Genomic DNA, 25,876 nt, shown 5'->3' with positions numbered 1-25,876 from the left:
TGGCACCTTCCTACATCTCTGACTGCCTAGAGAGATATGTTCCAAACCGGGCCCTCAGGTCTTCAAGTGCTGACCTGCTCGAGGTGCCTACAATGACATATAAAAGATACGGTGAAGCAGCATTCTGCTTTTACGGACCGACAGTGTGGAATAAACTCCCATTACACTTAAGACAGGCAGCCTCTGTCGATAGCTTTAAAGCACAGCTCAAGACCTATTTCTTCACTCTTGCTTTGAGCTGATTCTTTGGTTGATTTTTAATTCCTCACTGTATTGCCTATTTTAATGTTGTTTTATGCTTTTGCTTTTATTTTATTTTATTTTATTTTAGTTTGCTTTATTGTTAAATTGGTTCTAACTGTAATTGTATTCTTGCTCTGTAAAGCACTTTGAGCTGCATTTCATGTCATGAAAGGTGCTATACAAATAAAGTTTATTATTATTATTATTATTATTATTATGTGTTCATTTATCTTCAGCCGTACAGACTCCATCTGACGCATTTTACCTCCTTTACTTCCTAAAGTTATTGAGACGTTTATTTTCACCACAATCTATGTTGCTCACCGCGTGTTATTTTCTATTGTGTGAAACAACCAGGGGTCTATTTCACGAAACCTGGATTAGGGATAAACCGGGTTTAAACCGGGTTTAATCGGCTATCCTGGCTTAAATTATCCAGGAATTGGTTTCACGAAAGCTGAGTTAGCTCGGCAGATTAACTTAGCCAGTAAACCTGGATATGTTTATCCATGATCCGGTTTCACGAAAGAAAATTTAAGCAATCCTGCCTTAGTTACCATGGCAATTTAGCTGTGAAGTTAGCCTGGTCCGGACCAGGCTAACAACCAAGCTTTATTAATCCAGTGCCTTGTTCTTCAAGTTTTGTGAAATAGCTGTTAGTCCAATGACTCCAATCATAAACCAATGAGTTTTTCCACACTTATTCAATTCTTATGCGAAAATCGAAGATCTACAAGCCCGAAATGTTTTTGTCTTATGGCGGCCGGGGGTCCCCGGCCCCCCATGGACCCCCGCCCCCATGGACCCCCGTGTACCCCCGGCCCCCTGTGTATCTCCGTACCCCCGTGGACCCCCATGGACCTCCGGACCCCTGCCCCCATGGACCCCCCGACCCCCGTGTACCCCCGGCCCCCTGTGTACCTCCGGACCCCCGTGGACCCCCATGGACCTCCGGACCCCCGACCCGTGGACCCCCAGACCCCCATATACCCGGACCTCTGTTGGGGGTCAACGGGGGTCCGGGAGTACTCGGGGGGCCGGGTACTCCCGAACCCCCGTTGACCCCCGGCCCCCCGTTGACCCCCGTGGACCGGGGACCCCCGGCCGCCAAAAGGCAAGCTTTTCACTTGTAGATCTTTGATTTTAGAAATTAGAAAATTATTCTAAATGTTTATAATTATAATTCCAACATTCACTTAATGTTCTATACTCCTTATGTTTAAGCCTAACTGAATTATATATTTATGGATTTGTATATAAATTAATTGTATATTTTTGGACAACTTGTGCATTTAATTTGTCTGCAATACTTTGCCACGCTTTCTCCCTGGATCTATATTTATTGCGGCCGTGTTTCCTTTCTTGCTTATTATAAATTTTACTTCCTTGTACGATTCCAAGAGCTGCTGCAGTGCTGCTGTTCAGCCACAGAGAAGAACGCCGCTCTGGTTTTGGGCTCCATGATTGGTCAAGTTCAAGGATTCTGCTATCGACTTTCATGGTCTTTTATAGGAATATGTGAACTCAAATTCAGCCTGGTTTAACGATCCTGGCTCGACAAACCTCTCCTTCTCAGCCCGGCTTGGCGTTCGTGGAACTGAATAAACCAGGCTGAACAGCGCAGGCTTGTCAAACCTGGATTTGCCTTTCAAACCAGGATAATTTAATTCCGCTTTCGTGAAATGGACCCCAGCTGTGTCCCGTAAGCAACGATAACGGAGCAACGATAAGACTTCCGGTGGACGATCTCTTCAGAATAAGAGTACCCTCTAGAGCAAAAAGGAGCCATTGAAAAACGGTTAATTTGCACATTAAACTATAAATTAAGCATTTAAACGAAGCTATACAACACATATTATGTTTCTGTGTAACAAAAACGGTTTTTAAAACATTAATAATTTGTCTAAATGTATAAATGGTCAGAAAAGGTCCGAAAAGTGCCGTTTTCAGACAACAGTGGACACTGGACAGGCGCCGGCGGACACTGCCGACACTTCTGACATACGCACGCGTGCGGGGACACCTCCCCTACAACGCCACACTCTTGGATAAGCCAGAGAGGTGTAAAAAAAAGTGTGGCGGACCGTCCAGTGAGGTCAGAGGTCAGAAAAGTGCCGTTTTCAGACAACAGTGGACACTGGACAGGCGCCGGCGGACACTGCCGACACTTCTGACATACGCACGCGTGCGGCTGCACCTCTCCTACATCGCCACACTCTCGGAGAAGCCCGAGAGGTGTAAAAAAAAGTGTGGCGGACCGTCCAGTGAGGTCAGAGGTCAGAAAAGTGCAGTTTTCAGACAACAGTGGACACTGGACAGGCACCGGCGGACACTGCCGACACTTCTGACATAGGCACGCGTGCGGCTACACCTCCCCTACAACGCCACACTCTCGGATAAGCCCGAGAGGTGTAAAAAAAAGTGTGGCGGACCGTCAAGTGAGGTCAGAGGTCAGAAAAGGGCCGTTTTCAGACAACAGTGGACACTGGACAGGCGCCGGCGGACACTGCCGACACTTCTGACATACGCACGCGTGCGGGGACACCTCCCCTACAACGCCACACTCCCCGCTAAGCCAAACAGGTGTATTTTGAAAAGTGGCGGGCCGTCCAATGAGGTCAGGGGTCAGAAACCTCAGGTTCAATAGTTAGGATCCTGCCTTTCACCAAGGTTGAGGTCTCGGATCTAAATAATAAAGTGTAAGTGTTCACTTGCTTTCAGCCTGCTGAATTACTAGCTAGTATTTTATTGTTATAGGGGGAAACCCGGGGAAACAATGTAACGTGATCTACTTTGTTTAATGTTTTACCTGAGAGAGTGTTGCACCTCATCTTCTTATGCATTGATGTCCATGTTGACACACCAGCCTCTTCCTCCTGTTCCTCTTTAATCTGTGGAGGTTGTTGTTCCTCCTGGACCAGACTGGGGCTCCTCTCCTCCTCATGTTCAGGGGAAAACTCTTTACACAGAAAGGAAAAAGCGAAGAGGTAGCATCAGCAACTCATAATAAAGTCTTCAATTACATCACATACACTGGCAGTGGTAGAATTTTAGTCCCACATGCACCAGACGTGCAAGCGTAAGCGCACGTACGTCGCTTCACTTTCACGCTCATTAGTGAATGCAGTAGTGATGGTCCACTCATGCATGTGAAACACATAAAAAAAGAAAAAAAATGCAGTCTCTGCACACGTGTTTTCTTTTAAATACATTATGCAAAATATCTGCATCATACCACCACTAAGTAATTTTTTTTAAATGAAAAGAATGCTTAATTATGATTACTGTATTTGTATCACTGTATCCTGGTAGCCTTTAAGATCTGGCAAGTGTGCATTTGAGTGGGCCGCATGACATGATATCTCTTTTACAACCTGGACCTTTAGTAAGTCATTTACATAATTGACGGCATACAACCCTACTGTAACACAAATTTGCCAGGTTTGTATCCCGGACAGCTGTTCGAGGTGAGATCTCTTCTGCAAATTACATTTACCAAATATTTTGTACAACCTGGCCAAGCAGAAGATATGGTTGTTTGAAGAATGGGCTACCTCTCTTTTTCTAAGATAAGCTTTTATTTTGTAAAAAAGCTAAATAGCCAAACAGAAGTCAAGAGGCATACTTTAAATCAGTGGTTCTCAAATGTTCAAGGACCCTTGAGAGTGGGGTCCATTTGGTTCCATTTGTACACTCTCAGAGTTACAGACCTTTAAAGGGTCCATTTGGAACCCCCTCAAGGAACCCTGAGGGTCCCTGGATCCCACGTTTAGTCGCCTAGCATCTGATAAAACATAAATAAATACAACATGACATCCTTTTAGGTCATGGGTGGTGTGGCCGACTTGGATTGCAATAATCTTCTTAATCATGAACAACACCTGGACTGATGAGAGGAACCGCGTGGGACTGGTACGTCTAAAAGCGCTAGTGATTACTAGTAGGCCTGTCACAATTATTACATAATCGCTATTATTTGAGATAATTGCAATTACGTTTGCATAATTATTTCCATGTTGAAACATTGTCATATTTTTTCAAAAATAGTGGAAATAGCAGATCTACAAGCTCACAACGCACCACAATGTGACTCGTTGTGAGCTTGTAGATTGACTATTTCCACAATTAATGTTTTATTAAAAGTATAAAGTTATTAAATATGTCAATAACCCATTTCGTTGCATATGGGTTATTTTCCATATCTGCCCTGTGTAACTTCAAGATTACAAGTCAGGTCCATTTGGTTCCATTTGCACACTCACCGAGTTACAGACACATACGGTCAATTTGCTTCCTAACTATTTGGGGGACCACCTGGAACCCCCTCAAGGACCCCTGGGGGTCCCTGGGCGGACCCCACTATGAGAACCACTGGTGCATACCATATATTTAAATACTTACTAAGCTTAGCCACGTACTAAGTGGCTTAGCTACTAGCCTAGTACCATGTCTAATATAGTCCATGAGCCAGACAAGATTTCATTATCGAAAGAGTGGGCAAAACCATACCTATATTAAATTGTTCATAGGGTCAATACGAGTAAATAAATATATGATAACCTCTCCACAGGAGCAGCTTTTTCATGGTTATCACACATTTTGTTATTTTCCCCATACGTACATGACAAAAAAAATGACAAAATTTAAAAAAGAGTTATCATAATGAAACTTCCTGAGTTGATTACTTACATGAAGACAATGATTTATCGTATTACAAGTTTTCTGAAATTGTATATTTAAATATGCAAATTAGACATTTAGTCCATGAGCCAGAGCCCCAAAATTGAGCCAGATATTGAATATTCCCTCGTTAAAAACCTTTGACTCCAACATCTTATCAAAATGAAATAAGTATGTTGACTCTGGTTTTGTCCAATGTTCCAATGTTGATTCTGGAAAGTAATGCAAATGTGGGCATATTTTCCTAATGCCTAATTTGCATATTTAAATATACAATTTCAGAAAACTTGTAATACGATAAATCATTGTCTTCATGTAAGTAATCAACTCAGGAAGTTTCATTATGATAACTCTTTTTTAAATGTTGTAATTTTTTCACCTGTCATGAACGTATGGGGAAAATAACAAAATGTGTGATAACCATGAAAAAGCTGCTCCTGTGGAAAGGTTATCATATATTTATTTACTCGTATTGACCCTATGAACAATTTAATATAGGTATGGTTTTGCCCACTCTTTCGATAATCATTGCTCAATTTTGGGGCTCTGGCTCATGGACTAATAGTAGCTGTAAGTAGCTAAGCCACTAAATAGTCTAGTAACTTAGCTAGTAGTAGCTACTACTAGTCTAGATAAGCCACTAAATAGTCTAGTAACTTAGCTAGATGTATACTAGATAAGCTGCTGGGCTAAGTAACTTAGCTACTTTTATCTAACTGGTATTAAAGGTAGTTTAAAGCAACCTGCTCTGTGTAGTGTGATGTGTGGCTGTAGCATCATGTTAAACCAACCTGCCTTGTGTAGTGTGATGTGTGGCTGTAGCATCATGTTAAACCAACCTGCTCTGTGTAGTGTGATGTGTGGCTGTAGCATCATGTTAAACCAACCTGCTCTGTGTAGTGTGATGTGTGGCTGTAGCATCATGTTAAACCAACCTGCTCTGTGTAGTGTGATGTGTGGCTGTAGCATCACGTCCAGCAGTTTGTTTTGTTTCTCCAGCAGAGTTTCTAGAGTCTCTATCTCTCTCTGGAAGAGGTTGAACATGAACTCTGCAGCCGCACTGAGGCGCTCCAACACACACACTCTCACACTAACGTGTGTTGTTGTTGTTGTTGTTGTTGTGTGTTTGTCCAGAACACACACTATCTCCTCTCCCACAGACGTCATGTGTTCATTTATCTTCAGCCGTACAGACTCCATCTGACGCATTTTACCTCCTTTACTTCCTAAAGTTATTGAGACGTTTATTTTCACCACGATCTATGTTGCTCACCGCGTGTTATTTTCTATTGTGTGAAACAACCACACGTCCTGCTTCCGTTTCCTGTCGGGGTCAACGTGCTTGACGCATGCGCACTAAACGACTCAGGTACCCTTCCCTTAAAGGGATAGTTCACCCCCAAAATGACTTTTTCTCTATCGATTTAAATAGTAACCCCATGGAGACTTGAATTCATGGATATTTTTTTGTTTTTGTTGCAATCCTAAGCCAATAATTTGATGACCGGCAGCGGTTCCGGTAGGAGACACAAAGAGTCTCCTTTGTGTCTCCTACCACCGGTCATTCAAAATGTACTTGAATAAAAAGTACAAAAGTAATGGTATCAAAATGTACTTAAAGTACCAGAAGTTAAAGTACTCATTATGCAGAATGTCCCAGTTCACAAGTTTTCAAATGTATATCTTTTGAAAATAGCAGATCTACAAGCTCACAACGCGTTGTGAAGCTTGTAGATCGGCTATTTTCAAATGGCCGAAATGCATATTAAGCGTGCCAACGTGTCGTCACCAGCAGAAGGGGCAAATCAGCCTGCGGGGGCGAGGCATTGGGCGTGGCATTGGGCAATGTTAAGTCAACCTGGTTTTTACCCCTCAAAGATGTCCGCAGCTACCAAAAGACACTTGTTGACGCCCCCTTCAGGATTTTTGGCACGCTCTATAGGGCTGAAGTGGTTAATGTATGTTTTGTAATAATAATTCAAATCTACAAATTAAATAACTAAAGTTTTCAAATAATTGCAGTGGAGTAAAAGTACAATATTTGCCTTTGAGATGTAGTGGAGTAGAAGTAAAAGTATAGGGGCCGGGCATAGCGATGTCACAGGGTCGAGACGCCGTTAAATCAGCCCACTTTCGCCGCCATAGTGAGTGAGTAGATTGACAGCTGCCACAAGTGTAGAGTAGTGTAGTGTAGTCTGTAGTCCTGTGTTTGTTGTCCAGCAAGTAGACGGTGTACATATTATCTATCTCTAACTTGTCTGTTGCTCTAATTTAGCAATGGTACGACAGTGCTGCATTATCGGATGCAATGCCAAGGTTTCAGACGTTAAATTAAAAAGTTAAATTGCACACATTTCCAACCTGGAAGAAAAGCTTTGGAGATGCGAGGCGAGCATCAGCGTTGCCATGTCGGCTTATTATAAGCGACTTTGGGCTTCTTTTTCTGTAAAGTTGCTTGTAAAATTAGTAGTTTTGTGTGGCTTATTTATAAAGACAAGTGTACTTGCTTATTTAGGTACTTGCTTATTTAGGTTTTAAAAAAAAAAAAGCCTATGTACAAGCTCACGTGAGCTTGTAGATCGGCTATTTTCAAGTAGCCGATGTCACTAAGCCACTTCTTTTGGGGCTTGTTTTCATAGACCTGGTTGCTTATTTCTCTCGCAAAATATGGCAACACTGATCGCAACAGGTCCGTTGTGCACTTTCTCAATGATCAATGAACAATATAAAATTAATAATAATACTTCGCTATAATAATATTATAAATATATATATATAAATAATCAGTACTCAAGATGACTATATTTTATTTCGGTTACACAACTAAGCAACAAAACGTTGTTCTTTTCAGGTAAAATGAATGATTGTGACTAACTGGGCACTGTCATGTAATGACTTTTTTCCAGGCAGCGTGCCTTTGTGTCTGCGTTCAGCTTCTCTCTGTATGGTATCTCTCTGTCACGCATTGCCCCCCTGCTGAAAAAACCAGCACAAACCAGCTTAAGATGGTTGCTGGTTTTATCTGGCTTTAGCTGGTATTAGCTGGTCTTGGCTGGTCTTAAGCTGGTTTAGATGGCATACCAGGCTGGACAAGCTGGTCAGGCTGGTCGGGCTGGTTTGTCAGTGTAGTTGGTTAGCTGGTCACTAAGCTGGATTCTGCTGGTCTTTGCTGGTCAGCCAGCTGGCTGGCTGGACTGACCAGCAAAGCCAAGCTGGTAGCTGGTCTTTGCTGGTCAAATGGGTGGACTGACCTGCAAATACCAGCTTACCAGCTGGACTTAGCTGGTCAGATGGCTGGACAGACCAGCAAAGACCAGCTGATAAGCTGGTCAAGTTGGTTAGATCAGTGGTTCTCAACATGTGGGTCGGGACCCACACGGGGGTCCCCACATGATTTGGGGTGGTCCCCAGATGACAGTGAAGTGACAATTTAAGGACCTTTAAGACCTTTTTAATGCTTATTTGCATGTCATGTAAATGTATATTTTTTGTAAACCCTGAATAATTCCAGTAAAGTATATTTTAAAAAGAAAAGAAAAGAAAAGTGTTGAGAACCACTGGGTTAGATCACTGTTTCCCAAACAGTTGGTCGGGACCCATTTGTCCCAGGAAAGGTCCCTTTTTCTCCGTTTCCTACAAAAATATATTATATTATTCTTTCAAAAGATTTCCCACCCACAAATCTAAAATCTTCATCAATAAAAAAACTAAGATTTAAGATTTCTCAAAATAATTTAATTAATAAATAAAAAAGAAGAAATTCCATCAATTAATAAATAAAAAAAAAACACAGTGAAAATAGCAGATCTACAAGCCCGGGACGCGTTGTGAGCTTTCAGATCTGCTATTTTAACTGTTTGGATCCGGGGAGACATCATACCTGCCAACATTAGACTTTGAAGATTTTCTTCAGTTACAATTGCCCCCAACCAGCATATTATTATTATTATTATTATTATTATTATTATTGTTTTATTGTCCTTTTCTTGTGATGTGACATAAATAATATATTTAATAATAATAATAATAATAATAATAATAATAATAATAATAATAATAATAATACATTATTATTAATAATAATAATAATAATAATACATTATTATTATTATTATTATTATTATTATTACCCTTATTATTATTATTGTTATTATTATTATTACAATTATTATTATTATTATTATGACAGCATGCATCCAACAACATATTTACTTAATAAGGCAAATGGCAAATAATATGCTAGATTGATTCTAAATAACACTTGGTGACTCAAATGAACAGATCTAAAGATCTACATCTTGTCGCAATTCGATGCATTGTGAGCTTGTAGATCTGTTTGTTTGTTTTTTTTACAAGCAATGCATTCTGGGCCATGAGCAGTGTAGCCATATCTGCTTATTATAAGCGACTTTGGGCTTGTTTTTCTGTAAAGTTGCTTGTAAATATTGGTAGTTGCGGGTTGCTTTTTTGGGGGGGCTTGTTTCTAAAGTGTAGTTATTTGGGCTTGCTTCCATTTAAAAAATGTGTTTAAACCAGTTCTCAAACATTTTTGAGAGCCAATGTGTGGTTTAAAGTGCAGGCTTGTTTTCATAGACCTGGTTCCTTATTTCTCTCACACAATCTGGCAACACTGGCTGAGCGCTCGAGACACTGGCTCGCGACGCAGCGGGAAGGGAAGACTTTGTTTAAAGAAAGTTAGACAAATTGTGTTGCTTTGGATTCATCAAAAGAATTATAAACCGGCTTCAGAGAAGATAAAAGAAAGAAGAAGAAGCGGCGGACATTTTAGGTGAGTGTTGACACACAAATACTATTTATGTAGGCTTTTTAGCCTAAATAAGTGCGTAGGCTGCATGTCTGGATGTTTTTGAAGTCAATCACAAGTCATCATGACCCAACTCTATGGTCACGACACATTGTTTAGTTATTTAATTTGTCTTGATAAAGGTATTAAGACAATAATTTCAAGAAATGATACTGGGATTTACAATATAATTTATAATATAGGCTACTGTCTGTCTGTACTGCTTGCCTATGTGCTGCTCAAAACTAAATTCAGAATCCGACGAGAGAGAGAGAGAGAGAGAGAGTGAGAGGACACACGCTTTCAGTGATGAAGCTACAGAGTGTTTTAATAGCCTATCCCGTGAACTCTGAACAATAATGATTCGCTTATCTCTCTCTCTGTGTGTGTGTGTGTGTGTGTGTGTGTGTGTGTGTGTGTGTGTGTGTGTGTGTGTGTGTGTGTGTGTGTATGTGCGCGCGTGCGTGTGTGGCCAAAACGAATGGTTTGCAGCCCTACTACCCTCCCACAAAGAGAAGAAAACAGTTTGAAGGTAAAGTGATATTGTTTTGTTAAATATTAAAGTAATCATTGCTTGTTCAGTAACAGGGGTCTCCCAGACTCTCCACCTCTTTAGTAAGCCGAAAATGCATTTCCAGGAATACCAAATTCAACCAATCAGAACTCATACAGGATACAGGATAAATAAGTGCAATTGGAAGTGATGACACAAAGAAGTGGGCATACAAAATTTGAAACTGAATTGTCTACTTATTAAAGAGATGGAGAGACCCCTGCTTTAACCCATTTAGACCAGGAACGCATCTGTGTAATTTTTTTGATTTCTTTGGCTAGACCTTTGGTTTCAAAAATAGCAGATCTACAAGCTCATAGCGCGACACCGAGTGGCGCGCTATGAGCTTGTAGATCTGCTATTTTTGAAAATCTTTGAATATATATTTTTTAAAGTGAACATTTGTACCTCAAATCTTTTTCCTTTTATGTTCAAAAAACTTTTAGGATTTAGAGAACATTTTTAGAATCGGCCCCAGGTCTTAATGGGTTAAAGCTGCACTATGTAACTTTCCTCTTCTACCCTGGATTTGAACCCGGTTTCCTGAGCAAGTGCTGTAACCTTTTACCATTGAGCTAATAGAGCCTGCCTGCTTGCTCAGGTGATACATTGAATCTTGACCATCAGATCAAAATTCATGTCAGATCCTGTGTCTAGGTGAGACATGACCTTTGACACTATCTAAATGTGTCAATAGAAGAGTAGGGAGACGAAATACAACCACCCCAGTTGTATAAGTTATATAGTATTATTTGTATTAATATACTCTAACATACAGATTGTATAAGTTATATTGTATTAATATACTCTACGATACAGGTTGCATAAAATTACATTTTATTCCACTTTAACTTTCTAACAAAAAACATCTTGTTTTATCCAAAATATATTACTTGCACTACCTTTAGACTCTGACTCGTCTGAATACGGTGGAGATGCTGTTGTTCCCCAAGCTATCCACGACGAAATGTCAAGTACAGTCATACCCAGAAGAAGGCCAAAGAGTTGGAGCTGGACCTACAGCATCTTAAAACTAAGTAAGCAATGACTAATTTTAACGAAACAGTTGCATGAGTTTGCTCTTCTCTTTTTGTATATCGATATGTTGGTTATTTGTTCTCATGTTCTTTTCTACTTAGATCTTGACCACAAATGTTAAAAAACATTATATAGAAAGCATGTTAAATGGAGTGGACAGATGCTAGGCTCATTATTAAACTGGTATCCTACTAAGGCATACATCAATTCAGTTTTTATTTTTTATTTTTCCGTACCCTGTTCATGCTTTAAGATGCAACAAATTAGAGATTGCAAAACAGAAACTGGAGGAAGGGCCCCAATATAGCTCTGCAGCCAAGCCTGACATCCCTGCTGCAGATAAGCAAACCAGTGACAGCATAGGTGTGTTTAGACAGTGATACTGTTCTACGGAAAATGGTGACAATGTGTACAATATAAGTACTGTGATACTGCCAAAAGGAGCTTAAATATGATTCTCTACATTTTCAGTTGCAACTTCCTCCGTTTCCTCTTCCCCCGAGTCAGAAGATTTGGCATCGACACCTGGGATGTTTGACACCAACGGTGACAAGGTATTGAAGAAACATACTGTGTAGGACAGTGGTTCTTAAAAGTGGGGTTCCACAGTGTCCCCAGCTAAATAAGAAACAGTTATAATTTCAAAAATAGGCAACGTGTCATGATGCATCGTGAGCTTGTAGATCAGCTATGTTTTGCTATTTTTGAACAATTTTTGAACAGTTTTGCCTATGGCATGCACAAAATAGGGATGCCGGGTGGAAAAGGTTAATTTCACTACTATTTTACCAGCTAGAATGTAATCCAATGACAATGTACTGTATAAGAATTACTTTAACTCTCCCCACCTACAGCATAGACAGTTGTAGAATTCTGTACTAAATCTAATCCAACAATTAACATCTTCTCTATTGGAGGTCCATGGCACCAAATCTTTTCTAAATGGGTCCACATTTGGGGGTCCTTGAAAATGTAATTTCTTTAAAGTAAATTCTGTTTGAAGTGGGCCTGCTTTTGTCAAAAATGAGTCTGGGAAATGTCATGGTAAAATGTTTTTTAATTTCTAAAACATGTGTTGTTTTCTTCTGTTTCAGGTCCACATTGGCTCTGGTGTGTGGCTCGAAAAGGAGATCTGGAAGATGGTGGCAGCAAACACCAAGGACTCCCTGTTCATGAAGGAGCTTGCTGTTGCCATTTGGGGGACAACAACCCTGAAGACCATGCAGGAGCCTTACAAAGAATGCCCCACTAGCAAGGGGGAGGCCAAACCCCCCTGACCGCAGGACTCGATCAGAAGAGGTATGTTTACTGAGGGGTGGGGGGGTTCATTATGACTTGATCTCATAATTCAATCTGCTCTGTGCATGACTGTAGTTCTCTTTTCCAGAAGGTGGAATTCCCGTTAGCGTTACCTGTTCAGTTTTTCATACCTTCATTTGGTTGTCTCAGCAGCATACTCAGGGGTTGACACTAAGGTCTCAGAGGCACTTGCCCATCGGGCATGTACAGGTCATTTTCTACTTGCCCACAGGTCTTGCCCACTTGCCCGAAAAGTAAACCGTCCTTTATAAATTGATAGGTTAAATTTAATTACCGTTCAATTAAACACTTATTTTTTACTTTCTACTTGCGAATTATGGGGCTGCACGATAAAAAATGTCATACCTCAATATTTATGCCAAATATCTAAATAGATATGAATATGACTATGGGTTAAAGGGTAGGGTAAGTGATATCTTTTGGTAAAAACAAAAAGGTTTTTGTTATGAGTTAAAGCTCTATATTCTGATAGTACTCATTGCTATAGAGTGTTTGTTCAGTAACAGGGGTCTCTCTGTCTCTCCAGCTCTTTGATAAACAGAAAATACATTTCCAGGTAGGTGACACCATTTCAGCCAATCAGGAGAGTAGGCCTACCCATTTATCAGCTTAATTTTTTCCAGTTCCAAATTTACATGCTCATTTCTTTGTGTCATCACTTCCAATTTTACTTGTTTAATCTGTATCCTGTCTGAGTTCTCTGTCCTGATTCGATACAATTGGTATCCTGACCTGAAAAGGCATTTTCTGTTTAAAGGTTCGATGACATTCATTTTCACTTTTTATATTTTTTATGTTTTTTTTTTGTGTTTTATGACCTCAATTACACCCAAAAAATCTGAACTTTGAACATTCAGTGGATTTTCTGTGGTCTGGGGTTTTCTGAATAATTAGGCTGAAAAGTAATCTGAGCTTGGCCCTTCGACAGTGAGGTCACAGTCGATTAATCCCGCCCACTCTCCTCCTCGCCCCTCCCCTCCCCTATCCTTTCCTTTGGGGGGGGCGGAGCAGAGGCGATGATTGACAGGCAAAATCCCTCACCAGCGACACCCGCAGGCAAAGATTTCTTTTTTCATTGCAGTTGAAAAGGCTTTAGAAATGTGAGACAAAAACACCTACAGTGAATCACTGGAGTGGAATTTTCAGTTAAAACTTTTTGTACACGTTTGAAGGACCAGGACAAAGACTCTGAATGTGGTGTAAACATGAATGTCATGATACCTTTAATAAAGAGCTGGAGAGACATGGAGACTCATGTTACTGAACAAACACTCTGTAGCAATGAGTACTATCAGAATATAAAGCTATTTAACAGTTATTTTAACAAAAGAAAATCACTTACCCTACCTTAACACTTGTTATTTTATATTTTTAAGTGTAGCAACAGTGAAAACAGCGCAATATAGGCCAACAGTGCTCTTACATGTATTTTACATTCCACAGACGGGAAGACACTTACTTTCCCATAACTTCACAAAGCGCTCTTATTTTTGAAGTCCACCGACCAGAAGTCAAGGGTTTACGTTCGTCTGACTTGACAAGTGTTAAGCTTTGACCATTCAATAAACAAACGGAGGTACTGGGCTGATGCTGCTGTTTTGAACTGATACTGACATAAGGAAGGCTTTACAAGTTGCTTCTTGTATTTTCACACGTCGGTTAGGGACAAGTAGGGAACTGCAGCACATGTGAAAAAAGTCAGCGGGTGTTTTTGTTTTATATCGCGGGTGGGATGCAAGCAGCCATGCTCGTCATCAACTCCACTTTCTCACAAACGTATCTCTTCACACTAGATTCCAAACGTGATTTTGCAACACAGTGATTTATATATGTAACTAGTTGCGTGCCCGTGTCTTCAGTATTATGTGAGCTTGTAGATTAGCTGTTTTCGCCGCGTCGCAGGTTCAGTGTGTGTGTGGGGGAGACGGAGCGCTCTGGCCATGCTCAAGCGTCTAAAGACGGATATTTCGTGTTGTGTTTTATAGCGAACAAAAAACAGTTGCATCCCCACTGAAAATCCGCACCTGCCCGTCGGGCAACCAGATAGCAAACTTCACCTGCCCTACCATTTGATTTACCTGCCCCGGGCAGGCGGGCAGGCGTTAGTGTCAACCCCTGTTGGTTTTATTACCTTAATGAAGTCCATGATCATAACACCAGAGGCAGCTCCACAAATCATGTTCAACCCAGATTTGGCTCAACTAAGGGAATGAACTCGTTCTCATGCTATTCATCAAAAATGTGGAATGCCCTACCAAAAGGAGTATGTACCCACATGGAAAGAATCTATATGTTCCATATATGCAACTATATGTAACCTATAATTTACCCATATTATTTCATTCTGAGCTGGTGATTTTCAGCCTTATATTAAACAAGCATTTTTAATAGGCCAGGCCTATATGAAATAACATCACTTAACCTCCAAAAACATTGATACAAAGGTTTTACAATTGATTCTGGTACCTCTACGCATGCTTGAGAACATAAAAAAAAAACATCACAGAAAGGTGTCATTTTCTAGATGTTGTCCAAGCTGGCTGCTGGGAGCTTCAAATGGCTATATCTCAAATACTAGTCAACTTAGAAAGGTTTTTTGGTGTCTAAATAGCTTAGACACATAGAGGTTCTCAAAAATGATATGTAGCCTCTGCCACCTTGAGTGAGACCGTCATCTCATCTGGCCAATGGACTATACATGTCGACAGTAATACTGTAATTACCTAATAATAATGCACAGCAACAGAAAGTCAAACTACAAATGCCACTATGAAGTCAATTGTAATTTAGACTTACACTGTGTTTTTAGCGATAAGCAGATTGTGAAACTCTGATGTTAAGGTCATGGTAGGCATTAGGCATAGGCAATTATATTTACATATCGGGCCACCAAAGGTTGAGTGATCGAGTTATTCCATGCCTCCAATGCCTGTGATATTATTATGATTATTATTATGTATGTATTTCCTGCTCATTTATGATGTTACCAAAGTGATAGGCTGACATAGACCGGCAGAGGTGGATACTGTACATACATGCATGAAGGGGAGTACTGCTTGTTTGGAAGGCTGGAGGTAATAAATACCTAACATTTTCTTATCTCCAGAGGAGAGAGAGAGAGGCTCAGATGACATGGGGGGTTGACCTGGTCAAGATCTTGTTAGTGGAATGTGAGCCTACTTGCAGGATCAGACTAAGTTAAACTGGCCTTGTTGGTAATATGTGTGATTACTGACCTGGTTAGGTTGTTAGTGGAATGTTTTTCCACTAGCGATCGTAGTTAAACTGTGATAGTGGTTTGACTGGCCGCTTAGTAGCACGAGTTGGCTACTGGGTGTGTTAATGTATGTGTGTTTGTATTTTGTATAGTAGATAAAACCCACAAAAGGCACAGGTCAAAGGAAAATCTACTTGAAACTCCAAGCCTATTTAAGAGGGCATTAGTCGACCAGATGCATGAGTAGTTGCCACTGGTGGTCGTGGTCCTCTTACTTATTATAGGTGGTGACAATTGTTATTGTTTGTGCAATACATATTTCTGTTCTATTAGGGTGCTGCTGAATCAGCCCCCTCGTCTGCTGTAATGCAACAAGAGATGACAGAAGATAGCACTCCACTGACATTCCCAGACTCTGTCCAGGTTTGTCATTTTCCTAAATGTAAAATCGGGTGTAATGTATGTGTTAAGTTTATACATGTTATTCTACTGGTCAATTTCATGTACAGATGGCGATTGTTTCTGAAGAGCATTCTTCTACTGTACCTCCTGCCTCACCTGCTATTATGCCGCGGATCAAGGGGGTGCGGCAGAGGGATAGGAGGGTGCGTTTGAAGACAGAATGCAAAGTAAGTGACAAAGAATAGCATTAGTCCATCATGTGCCAGTATGGCTGTCATTGTCATTTTTTATGTTTAATGTTTTCTACTGGTGTATTCAATGCTCAGACGGAGAATGTCTCTGAAGACCTTGCTTCTGCTGCTCCTCCTGCCTCACCTAACGCAACACTCTCCGCTAAGCCAGACAGGTGTAGGCTACTTGGAAAAGTGGCGGGCCGTCCAGTGAGGTCAGGGGTCAGAAAAGGGCAATTTTTAGTGCATAGACTTCACAAATTGGACGCTTGACACGAGACAGCTATTTGCCAGCTATTTGAGATATGACTGATGATTGTGACCTTGAGCCATTTTTATAGGGCAGCCTAGAGATCATTTCTATCAAGTTCCATGAAAATCTGCAACTCTCTTCTGGAGTTATTTTCTTCTCAACAGACTCGCACAGAGGACCATTATTTTGTGTTATCGTGCTTATCATAATTAGAAACAATTGCTGGCTGTAGGCTATTAAACGCTGACTCAAGTAACAGTCTTGCTCACTCAGAGTCAAATAAAGTCAAATGACGGTGATAGGTATTACTATATAAACTAATGCGAGAACTGCAGTATATTTAAGACAAACCCAATTTGACTCCAGTAAACAACACTGTCATTTAACATTAAAGGGATAGTTCACCCCCAAAATGACTTTTTTTCTATTGATTACACACCCCATGGTGACTTGAATTCATGGAGAGTTTTTGTCGCATTCCTAAGCCAATAATATGATGACCAGCGGCAGCTCCGGTAGGAGACTCAAAGTGTCAACTTTGCGTCTCCTACCGGAGACATTAGCATCTTTACGGCTAAAATGTAATTAGATACCATGTTATGTAGACAGATGCCAGGCCATTGTTGACCTGGCATCCTATAGTTTGAATAGTTTCAATGTACAGATTATAGATTTTTTTGGGGGTATAGGGGGCTGTTAGACTGATGATTCTTGGTTTACATATGATCCTAGATTACTATTTCAATTGATGTATGACCTTGCTTACTGTAAATCGCTCTGGATTAAGAGCGTCTGCTAAATGCCTAAATTATAAATTGTAAATCGCATTGTGAGCTTGTATATCGCCTATTTTCACTATTTTAAAATAGTCCCAGTCCCACACGTACAGTCCCAGTCGGCAAAGTGTCAACTGGTACTACCAGGTGACCAATTGACACTTACTTGCACAGTGTGCACTGACAAGTGATTCTAACGTATATCTGCATGCAAATCGGCTATTTTCTCTATTTCAAAAATGTTTTAGAGGGGGTCTCCTTGAACGTGTGCGTATGTCACAAGTACCATGGCAAAGAGCCATTTCGTGTCCAGCGTCCATTTTGTAAAGGCTATGCACTGAAAATTGCCCTTTTTTGACCCCTGACCTCACTGGACGGACGGCCCGCCACTTTTCAAAATACGCCTCTCCCGCTTAGCGGAAAGTATGGCGTTGTAGAGGGGGTCTCCCTGAAAGCGTGCGTATGTCACACGTGCCACGGCAAATAGCTGTCTCGTGTCCAGCGTCCAATTTGTGAAGTCTATGCACTGCAAATGGCCCTTTTCTGACCCCTGACCTTACTGGACGGCCCGCCACTTTTCAAAATACACCTGTCCGGCTTAGCGGAGAGTGTGGTGTTGTAGAGGGGGTCTCCATGAACGTGTGCGTATGTCAAAAGTGCTGGCGCCAACAGCCGTCTCCTGTCCAGTGTCCAGTATTGTCTGAAAACGGCACTTTTCTAACCTCAGGCCACACTGGAAGGCCTGCCACTTTCCTTTTTTTTTTTTACAAAAAATCTCTCAAATGTTCACCAACATTCTGTACTGGTCTGTATCCATTTTCTGTCAAGTTTAGGGGCGCTCAGTTATGGAGCAGTTCTCTCTCTCTCTCACACACACACACACACACACACACACACACACACACACACACACACACACACACACACACACACTACAAATCTACTAGTATTTCTGTCCTATCTTCTTTTATGCTGTGTTTCCATGTTGTATGTATGTCGTAAACAATATAAATTTGTAATATTTTTTTCAGATTACATTCGTATTTATATTGTATTTTAGTTTTTTAAATAGGTGAGATCAACTTTATAAACCCCAAATCCTTCTTTTTAATCTCACCTGCACTATCTACTTTTATTATTTGTAGCATATTTTGTGGTCTCTTTTATCATTGTTTATTTGCTTCTGCAATAAACAATATTATATCATAATAATTTTCCAAGAGTGACCTGGCCTAGAGGCAGCATTTTTACAACAATTGACAAACAATACAAAAACAATACATGTAACACACACAAATCAATATCCAGTTAAAGTGCAAAACAGTAAAGTGCACATTTAATGGGGGTCAATAGCCAATTTCAAACTGGAACAACCTGGCACTTAGAAGTGATCTAGTATAAGCCATTTAAAAAGACATACTGTACATCATAAATGTATTTTTTAAATACAATTGTGTCTTTTTTTTTTACTTGCCACTTAGAAGTGTTTTAGTATGAGCCATTTAAAAGGCATACATCATAAATGTAATTTTAAAATAGATTTGTGTCTTTTAAAAAACAACAAATTCACGATCTTATTTTGAAGGCAACCGGAAACCCATTTCTGCTAGCTCGAAAACCAGATGTCCTATTTCTGTTCACGGAACGGAGCTTAAACAAAGCCATGTATGTACTTGCTTCCGTTTCCGGTTGGGGGTCAACGTGCTTCACGCATGCGCACTAAAAGCGCACTAAACGACCCAGGCATAAGGATAATTCCTTTTAGCAGGACGCTCATGAAAGTCCTTGCGGGCTTGTTTCCAATGAGGGCCAATTAGGGGTTAAGAGTCTTGCTCAGGGACAAATTTCATTTCATGGACACATATGCTGGCGTGGCCTGGAATCGTACCTGGGGCAACCAGGGCCTCTGGCTCCCTAGGCGGGCTCACTAACCACTCAGCTATGGCCGCCCCGGCACCATTCCCTTAAAGGGATAGTTCACCCCCAAAATGACTTTTTTTCTATCGATTAGTCAGCCCATGGAGACTTGAATTCATGCATTTTTTTGTTGTTTTTGTCGCATTTCTAAGCCAATAATTTGATGACCGGCAGCGTCTCCGGTAGAAGACACAAAGAGTCTCCTTTGTCTCAAGTAAAAGTCTGTAATTCAAAATGTACGCCTAAAAAGTACAAAAGTAATGGTATCAAAATGTACTTATGTACTCATCATAAGAACAATCAAGTAAATGTACTCATCATAAGAACGTCCCATTACACAAGTTTTCAAAGGTATACACATTTTTGAAAATAGCAGATCTACAAGCTCACAGCGTGTCAGAACGCATTGTGAGCTTGTAGATCGGCTATTTTCAAATGGCCGAAATGCATTTAGGGCTGAAGTGGTTAATGTATGCTTTGTAATAATAATCAAAATCTACTGTACTAGTAACCAAAGTTTTCAAATAATTGCAGTGGAGTAAGTACAATATTTGCAATCGAGATGTAGTGAGGACAGTAGAAGTAAAAGTATTAGAAACTGTAAATGCAAAGTATAAATACCTCAACATTGTACTTAATAAGTACAGTACTTGAGTAAATGTACTTAGTTACTTTACAACACTGGACAGCAGTCGGTTCAATACAAAACCTTTCATGGCTGGTTTTACATTACCTTCATTCAGAGTTGTAGGGAAAGGTGCTTCGGTTTCTTTTCTCTTGTTTTCTTTTGGATGTAGTCACAGTCTAAATGGTCACAACATACATGCATACATACATACTGCTAAATACTTTGGACGTCCGTAGACAGCAGAAGCCAGTTTTGGAAGTTAAGAAAGTAATCCATGCAAGTTTAACGTCTGCAAACTAGATTGCAGGTTTATTTTACTACAGGATATTGCTGGCCAGCCGGGGCGCCTGATGGAGGGGAAGGGAACTGGTTGGAATAACGTGTTCCTTCCACGCGCTACGTCCAACCAGGGAAACTCTCCCCTGTCAGGTGACAAGAAGGTCAGTTGGCTCTCATGCATTGAAGGAGGCATGAGCTCGGCCCTGGCCTCCCTAGGTTGGCAGAGGGAAGGTAGTGCCCAGGATTACATAGACAATTGGCACTGGGTGTAAAAAATAGGGTTACAAAATCGTGGGATAAAAATTAAAAAAAACTACAGGATATTGCTCTTTTCTTTATTTCAGTATAAAAAAATAAAGACAATGCGTGTCGTAGGCTACTCTTTCTCTGTTCTAGTTGAGCAAACAGAGATTGAACCCCTCAAGCCACTCAGTGCCATACTAAGATAAAGCCTGAATTCGTTTTAAAAAAATATTTAAATACAAGTTTGAATTCCACCCAGTAGGCATACATGCACTACAATATTTCACCATAATTGCAACAACCACCGATCTTGTGAAAAATGAAAACGGGACCACCAAATAAAATATATTTCCGCGATTCTGCCAATAATCATATTATTTGAGACACATCCAAGTTTTTGCCGGGTCAAACAAGGAATCACGTGACGTTGATCCCCTTCCCCTATTCGCTCAAACTAGGTCATGACGTATGTGTAGGCAGAAGAATAGTCCGGATGGGCCATAGTCCTATAGGTGCTTGGTTTCACGTGGGGGAGTAGGCTTATCTCTGGGGTTTTGAATGTAAACGTTTGCTGTGCCTGCATGCTTAAGGCTGTTGGAGTGAATAATATGGTCTTGTGTGCATTTTAACAGTTAGCTACAGTGTGTTGTGCTAGAGTGTGTGTGCACTCTTTTGGTGGCGGTGAAACCCTTTTAGATTTCCCCTCACATCCATCCCGTACTATAACTATAACGATAACTATAACTATATCAGTATCTTCACAATTGTTTGTCACGGGGCACCACATATATCACATATAGGCTCTAATGCAGCCTGGTTCAAATCCCGATCCTGACGACCATTGCTGCGTGTTACTCCCTGTCTCTCTGTCCCTGTTTCCTGTCTATCTCCACTGTATCAATAAAGGGATAAAAGCCCCCAAAATATCTTTAAAAAAGAAAAAGTTCATACGATTGGCCCTAATTAATGCTCATGATAATATGGAACCATTTTTGTCTACTTGGTCTGTGTCTCAGAGGAGGGCTGTGGGCAGTGGCTGGTAGGCAAGTAAGAACTTGCCTACCAGTGACATCATCAACAAGCTAATAGGAACTGCAGGCTTTCTATTCCTGGAAAGTTAGCATAATATAATGGAAGCCAATGTTCTGGCATTAAAAAACTAATCTTGATTGAAAAATAAAAATAAAACATGCTTATCAATGATGTCACTGGTAGGCAGGTTTCTGAACTGTCCAAAGATTAATTCCGAGCTGCCTATGTCTGTGAAATACTCCCAGATTAAGTAATGGAATACATTTTGGTCTGGGGGTCTGTAGATTGCACCAATTATCAGAGGTTTAGCTTTGGGATAAATTACCTTTATCCAAATAGATTCAGTGGAGTTGTTGCTATGTAAACTATGTCTGAGAGTACATGACAGTTAATGTTGGATCTCACATAGATACACACCCCTCTTCCATACCTATCTCATATCTTTCTTGATGACTGAATATCCAACCATATCAATTTCAGAGTCATTAACAGAGTCTAGTTTACTTTCAGAATGGTAAAATACTAAATTCAGCCCTTGTGCAGGAAACCAGGTTCAACTCCGAGGTAGAAGATGACAGTTACATAGTGCAGCGTTAATCAGCAAATATATTTAGTAAATTATAGTTATCATTAATTTGCTAGTTTTAACTAAACCTTTACAGGGACTAGCATGACACAGGTGATCACATGACTGACTATAGGCAGTGATGGAAAACGTACTCATCTTTCGTACGTAATTTGATTTAATAATAATAAAGTTAATAACAATAACATCAATAATAATGTGATCCCCACTCCACTATTTTTGTCACAATACATTTTGCAAAAACATGACATGTCCTCTTACCCATCCAAACGATTAGTAGCATGAGGGTGCCATTAATACATTTACCCATCTTAACTATAAGGTAAAGCAAGTTTCATTCAATACATTGGTACATACACTGCTCCTAATTGTTATGATGAGCCACTACAGTGGGTACCATTAATACAGAGCCCGGGGAGCAATGTGGGGTTAAATATATTTCTCAGAGACACTTCAACATATAAGATTCCTCTGCTTTAGTATCAAGGACTTGTCATTGTCATCCTGGATTAGATTGAATCATCATAAATGTAGCCTACCTGTCTGCGATATCTCAACTAAAATGGCTTCTTTGGAAAAAAGAAAATGAAAAAAGAGTTGTTCATCTATCAGCTTCTCCCGTTAACACATGCCAGTATGGGGTAAGCCTAACTGTTAAGCCTGATTTATCTAAAGCTGAAACTAAAGATAGTTTCACCCTCTATGAGTCATCATGTGTTTATTTAGACTATACTTACCACAAACACCTTTGCCATAAACATCTTCCTGTTTATTTAATTACCTTTTTCACCAAAGCTTTTGCCACAAACTGTACATTTGAAGGGTTTTTCTCCTGTATGTTTCCTCATGTGTTTATTAAAGGCACTACTATAATTAAAGCCTGTACCACAAACTATACAAACTAAGGGGTTTTCTTTCTTTCTTTCTTTCTTTCGTTTTCCTTTATTTATTCAGGGAAACCCATTGAGAGCAAGCTCTCTTTTTCAAGGATGCCCTGATAACAAACATTTGAATCACATTACAATGTCACAACTAATTTAACAATAAAGCAAAAAAGAAAAGCAGAAGCCTAAAATAACATAAAAATAATCGCAAAAGGCGGTGAATCGGACAATACAGTGATGACATGGATAACAACATAGAGATTAAAAAATCAGATGCAATAAACAGTGTTACATGAAACAGGTGCAGTCACTATGTAGTGTGTCCTCAAGAAGCACCCTGAATGTCTCTATGGAGACCAATCGCACCAGTTTCAGAGAGTCCTGAAGTTTGTTCCATTTATGTGGAGCATAATACATGAATGCAGTTTTTCCTTGTTCACTGCTCTTACGTGGACTGGTATATCTAATGTGTGTTTGTGAACGTGTTGAATGACCAGTAACCTTTGGTTCCAAAAGCGAGGATAGGTATAAAGGAAGTTTACCACACAAGGCCTTATAAATAAATAAAAAACAATGTTGCTCTCTACGAACTGCGAGAGATGGCCAACCCACTTTATCATATGTAATGCAGTGATGGGTGAGATAATCATCGCTAGTAATAAAACGCAAAGCACTGTGGTAGACTGCATCCAGAGGCTTCAGTGTGGAAAGTGAAGCATGCACATACAGTGTATCCCCATAATCAAATACAGACATTATTACCGATTGAAAAATAGCCTGTTTATCATTTTTGTTTTGAGATTACTCTTTCCACCAAATCCTTTGCCACAAACTATAGAAGAAAAGTTATTAAGATAAGTCCTTTGACTAAACCATTTTCCACCAACTGAACAAAGGGCTTTCCCCCTGTATGAGATCTCACTTGCCACAAACTGCACATGTAAAGGCCTTTCCCTCATATGAGTAGTCATGTGTAATGTTAGATGACTCTTTTGAATAAAGCCTTTTCCACAAACTGCACAGATAAAAGTTTTTTCTTCTTTGTGAATCCTCATGTGTGCTTTTACATATCCCTTGGAACTAAAGCTTATCGTGTAAGGGCATCACTTTCAACATAGCATTTACGACACACTGTACAAGCAAAGGGTTTTTCCACTGTATGAGTCCTCATGTGTTTCTTCAGATTACATGTTTCAGTTTTTCTCCTGTGTGTGTCCTAATGTGTCGTTTAAGGGCACCACTATGATTAAAGCCTATACCACAAATTGTACAAACAAAGGGCTTCTCCCCTGTATGAGCCCTCATGTGTGTTTTCAACTCACCCCTTTGAATAAAGCCTTTGGCACAAACTTTACAAATAAAGGGCTTTTCACCTGTATGAGTCCTCATGTGAATGTCCAACGAACCCCTTTGAATAAAGCCTTTGCCACAAACTTTACAAGTGAAGGACTTTTCCCTTGTGTGAGTCCTCATGTGCACGTTCAACGCACCCCTGTGAATATAGCCCTTTCCACAAACTTTACAAGTAAAGGGCTTTTCCCCTGTATGAGTCCTCATGTGCACGTTCAACGCACCACTGTATAAGGCCTTTACCAGACTTTGCAAGTAAAGGCTTTTTCTCCCGTATGGGTAGTAAATGGTTTTCCTTCTTTGTGAGTCCTCATGTGTACTTTTAGATGTTCCTTTCGACTAAAACCTTTGCCACAAACTTTACAGACAAAGGGTTTTTCCCCTGTATGAGTCCTCATGTGTTTCTTCAGATCACCCGAACTACCAGAGCCTTTGTCACAAACTGTACATGTGAAGGGTTTTTCTCCTGTATGTGTCATTGTGTGTCGTTTAAGGGAACCACTACGATTAAAGCCTAAACCACAAACTGAACAAAGAAAGGGCTTTTCCCCTGTATGAGTCCTCATGTGCACGTTCAAATTACTGCTGTCAATATAGCCCTTTCCACAAACTTTACAAGTAAAGGGCTTTTCCCCTGTATGAGTCCTCATGTGCACGGTCAACGCACATTTGTGTATAAAGCCTTTACCACAGACTTTACAAGTAAAGGCTTTTTCTCCCGTATGGGTAGTAAATGGTTTTCCTTCTTTGTGAGTCGTCACGTGTACTTTTAGATGTTCCTTTCGACTATAACCTTTGCCACAAACTTTACAGACAAAGGGTTTTTCCCCTGTATGAGTCCTCATGTGTTTCTTCAGATCACCCGAACTACCAGAGCCTTTGTCACAAACTGTACATGTGAAGGGTTTTTCTCCTGTATGTGTCATTGTGTGTCGTTTAAGGGAACCACTATGATTAAAGCCTGTACCACAAACTGAACAAAGAAAGGGCTTTTCACCTGTATGAGTCCTCATGTGAATGTCCAACGCACCCCTTTGAATAAAGCCTTTGCCACAAACTTTACAAGTAAAGGGCTTTTCCCCTGTATGAGTCCTCACGTGCATGTCCAATGTACCCCTTTGAATAAAGCCTTTGCCGCAAACTTTACAAGTAAAGGGCTTTTCCCCTGTATGAGTCCTCATGTGTGTTTTCAACTCACCCCTTTGAATAAAGCCTTTGGCACAGACTTTACAAGTAAAGGGCTTTTCCCCTGTATGAGTCCTCATGTGCACGTTCAACGCACCCCTGTGAATAAGGCCTTTACCACAGACTTTACAAGTAAAGGCTTTTTCTCCCGTATGGGTAGTCATGTGTGATTTTAGATGACTCTTTGCATTAAAGACTTTTCCGCAAACTGCACAAGTGAATGGTTTTCCTTCTTTGTGAGTCCTCATGTGTAATT

At 40.3% G+C, this 25,876-nt stretch overlaps 1 protein-coding gene and 1 long non-coding RNA gene across 2 annotated transcripts in view; one reads left to right on the top strand and one right to left on the bottom strand.

The window, feature by feature from the left end:
• Nucleotides 1-25,876, bottom strand: part of LOC308074168 (GTPase IMAP family member 8-like) — a gene marked incomplete at both ends in the record, with an annotated part of 708,175 nt that overhangs the window by 416,544 nt on the left and 265,755 nt on the right. The window lies entirely within an intron of this gene.
• Nucleotides 10,228-12,550, top strand: LOC308074408. Its single transcript, XR_013932105.1, has 5 exons — nt 10,228-10,259; nt 11,189-11,317; nt 11,572-11,681; nt 11,790-11,872; nt 12,413-12,550. It is a non-coding gene; the product is annotated as an uncharacterized lncRNA (long non-coding RNA).

Source organism: Gymnoscopelus braueri, assembly GCF_963280865.1.
Source record: "Gymnoscopelus braueri genome assembly, chromosome: 19".
NCBI lineage: Eukaryota > Metazoa > Chordata > Actinopteri > Myctophiformes > Myctophidae > Gymnoscopelus > Gymnoscopelus braueri.
Note: the sequence above shows the minus strand (reverse complement) of the source record. Positions and strands in the feature narration are given on the sequence as shown.